We start from the raw sequence: 4080 nt of genomic DNA, 5'->3' as shown, positions 1-4080 counted from the left end.
AAATGAGAAAGAATGTGTTGCGACCCCAGGGATGAGAAGCATCTCCTGCTTTCTTTGCCTTCCGCTGGTGAGGGGTCCTGGAAGCAATTCCATGGTTTGATTTACACTCAAAAACACACCAAATCTATTATAAACAACTTTGTAGTCATAACTTTGACAACTTAGAAGAAATAGACCAGTTTCTTGAAAACCAGAAACTACCAAAACTCAACCAAGATGAAATAATCTGATAGTCCTATAACCAGTAAAGAAATTGAATTCATAAGTGCAAAGACGCCCAAATAAGAAATCTTTAGGCCTAGATAATTTCACTGGAGAATTCTACCAAACTTTTAAATAAGAATTAACATCAATTTTACACAGTCTTTCAGAAAGTAGAAGAGACGGGCACACTTTCCAGCCTATGCTACAAAGCCAGTATTACTTTGATTTCAAATCCAGATAAAACAGTATCCAAAAAAAAAAAAAGGAAAAGAAAACTACAGACCAATATCTCTTATGAACTAAGACACAAAAAACTTCAGCAAAATATTAGCAATCAAAGCCAGCAATGTATGAAAAGAATTATATGCCATGACCAAGTGGGATTTATCAGTTTTTTCAGATATACAAGTCTGGCTCAACATATGGAAATTAATCAGTATAACCCATCATATCAAAGGCTAAAGAAGAAGAATCATACAATCATATCTGTTGACAAAGAAAAAAGCACTTGACAAACTTTAATAACCGTTCACGATAAAAAACGAAACAAAACAAAACAAAAAAACCCTCAGCAAACTAGGAATACCTCAGTTTGGTAAAGAACATTTATGAAAATCCCACAGCTAACCTCAGACTTAGGGATAAAATGTTTTCCCGGTAAGATTGAGAATAGGTAAGAATTTCAGCTTTAATTTGGAAATTTCTAATCACTGCAATAAGACAAGAAAAAAAAAAGGCATATAGATGGGAAATGAAGAAAGAAAATTGTCCCTATTGTCTACATAGAAAACAAGGAATCTATAAAACAAAAACAAAAAAGACCTCCTAGAACTAATAAGTTCATTAAGCTCCCAGAATACAAGATCAACACAAAACATACTAGATCATGCATACTCATCCTCAAAATGCTTTCCTTGGCTTCCTGTTGCACTTAGAGTAAATCCAATATCTTCCCAAAAGATAGTAAAGTCCCTGATTCCAGGAGGCATAACCTGGCTCCAGCCTTCTCTCTGTTACTGTTCCTCTCTCACTCCCCGCTACAGGCTCACTGACCTCTTTGTTCCTAGGATGTGCCAAGTTCTTTCCTACCTCGGGGCCTCTGTACTTGTCATTTACTCTGATAGCTTTCCCCTGGGCTCTTTGCACAACTGGTTCCTTCTCGTCCTTCACTCTGACCTTAAATGCCTTCCTAGACCTCTGAAGTCATCTTATTTATTTGCTTTTCTTGTTCATTACTTTCTCCCCCATTAGTGTGTAAGCTTGTTAAGGTGGGGATCTGGTGTCCACTATCATTTCCCCATAGTCACGCAGGCCTGCCCATGGTGGGTGCTGAGTAATATGTGTTGAGTGAGTGAGTGAAGGCTGTTTCAATATCACTATGTCCGACTGAGTTTTCCGCAAGTCCTGTGTCCAGCTGCATCTACCGTGTTTCCCCATGTATAAGACGCACCCTTTTCCGAAAAATTTGGGGTCTAAAAACTGGGTGCATCTTATACATGGGGAAATACGGTACCTTCTCTTCTTTTTATTATAGTTTCCCTTTTGATTTCTGCCTTTACTGTTTACTTTCAGTTTTGTTTCCACGAAAGGCTGCATAATCCAAGAATTAAGCCTTATCTTGTACCTCTCTAACAGAAATAGTTTAGTTATTGAGTGCTTTTACTTTTTCTTTCTTTCTTTCTTTCTTTCTTTCTTTCTTTCTTTCTTTCTTTCTTTCTTTCTTTCTCTTTCTTTCTTTCTTGAGTGCTTTTACTTGTCAAAGATGATTCTTTTCATGTTCAAGTACAGGGCTGAATGTGTAGTAGGTGATTAATAAATACCTGTATTGTGCAGCACATCCTGCCTTTCAACATTGTCTCAACTCACCCTCACAGCCTTCTGTAGATGGGCAGGGAGGACCTACCTCCTCATGAGGGCCTCCCGAGAGAGGATGGGCCCAAGGACGGAGCTGAGTTAGATCAGAACCAGGCCTTCCTTCATTCAGCACTAAATAAGCTGGGATTTGCTGAGTATCTCCTCTGAGAACAGGTACTACAGGGATTAGGGGTGCAACACGAAAAAGCTGGGTGCCAGAATGGCCTACTTATCTTGGGGAGTTTGGTTGGGGTTCAAATCCTGGTTTGGGGGTTGGGAGAGGAAAGTCAAATACCTTGGGGAAAAGTTGGGTTTTGTGTGACCTTGGACAAGTTATTTCCTCTCTCTTTCAATTGGGGGTAGTGGATTATAATAAAATGATGATTGCATGTAAACCCCTAGAGTAAGGGGAGCACTGCCTGGAACGTAGTAATGCCCCAAGCTATTAGTTGTTATTATCACTTTTTGTTAAAAGCCTCAAACCCAGTGAGCTACACTTTTGATATTGGGTAGAAGAGCTCTTTCCCAGAAACCCTCCCCCACGCAAGGCCAGCACTTCAGCACTTTCTTAATGTAGCAGGAGCTTGGTTGACAGGAGTGGGCTGACACTGTCTCTCCAGAGCAGACCTGGGCCCCCTTTGAAGCCCAGTGATGGAAAGCCTCCCCTTCCTCCCCAGTGTCAGTGCAGCCCCTTTGATTACCATAATGCAATTACAGAGCTGGACCCAAAGCCTGGGGCCCTGCCTACCCAGCCACCACTCCCTCTGTGCCTTTTGCATTTCAGAAAAGCTTCTGAGCTGGGGGAAAAGCCACCTTTCAGGCAGAGCCAGCCCCTCCTCCTTACAGCTGAGCTTTTCCTTAGAGCTTGTCCCTGAAGAAAGGCTGGACTGCAGAGAGCGGCCATCTCTGGGGGATGTAAAGCTGGGTCACGGGGATGATTTCATACCCACCAGTCTTTTCATCTTTAGAGCAGTGATCTCCAGAGAAATGACTTGGAAAGCTGCCTAAGCTCTACTGAGTGAAAAAAGCAGGTCTCAAAAGAGTATATACTCGTACATAAGGCTGCTCGGTTAGTTACCGCCAATAATGTCTGTAGCAGGTTTATCTCAGAGAGACTTCAAAAAGGTGCACTGCTTAAAATGAGATGCTGTTGCTGAAATTTGTTATCAGCAAGGGAGGTATTTGTTATCACTGTTTTAATATTTTACCTCACTGTGCGTAGATCTCCGGGGCCTGGTTTGTGCTGGAGCTATTTTCTCAAGAAAAGTCATGGCCCAGGTCCTCAGTCGCTGCTAAAGGTAGCAGGTAGCCTCACACTCAGGCATGGGAACAGTGCTGCCAGCTGTCAGAGAAACCAAACGCTATCCCAGCTGTAAATACAGGATTTTGTTGTTTAAAGCCCCTGAGATTTGGGGTTATTTTTCCCTGATGCAAAACTGGCCTGTCCTGACTGATACAGTTTAACTTTAAATGCATTTTCTGCTTATAAAAGCAGTACGTGCTCATTGTAAAAATGTAGACATCACAAAAATATGGGACATAGAAAAATGGAAATCCCATGCATTTCCACCCCTAGAGACAACCAATGTTGTTTGGTATGCATTCTTCCATATATATATGGATGGATGGATGGATATTGTTTTAACAAAAACAAAACTGGAACCATAGACTACGAGGTCTGACAATTAAGTTCACAAACTTCTTGCAATGATGTTGCTAACTGTTTTGATATCAGAGGGATTGATTATTCATTATGAATTTGTACCAACTAGACAAACAGTTAACCAAGTTTACTATTTGGAAGTGCTGAAAAGGCTGCATGAAATAGTTAGATGACCTGAACTTTTCACCAACAATTCATGACTCTTGCATCATGATAATGCAGGAGCAGCTCACACGGCACTGTCTGTGAGGGAGTTTTTAGCTAGTAAACAAATAACTGTATTGGAACACCGTCCCTACTCACCTGATCTGGCCCCCAAATACTTCTTTCTTTACCCAAAGATAAAGGAAATATTGAAA

The 4080-nt window shown here is 41.1% G+C and overlaps 1 protein-coding gene across 1 annotated transcript in view; it reads left to right on the top strand.

Moving 5' to 3' along the window:
• The window catches only part of LRRC20 (leucine rich repeat containing 20), an 85622-nt gene that overhangs the window by 57402 nt on the left and 24140 nt on the right, over positions 1–4080 (top strand). The gene's annotated exons all lie outside the window — the stretch shown is intronic.

This window comes from Hipposideros armiger, unplaced genomic scaffold, assembly GCF_001890085.2.
Source record: "Hipposideros armiger isolate ML-2016 unplaced genomic scaffold, ASM189008v1 scaffold_15, whole genome shotgun sequence".
NCBI lineage: Eukaryota > Metazoa > Chordata > Mammalia > Chiroptera > Hipposideridae > Hipposideros > Hipposideros armiger.
Note: the sequence above shows the minus strand (reverse complement) of the source record. Positions and strands in the feature narration are given on the sequence as shown.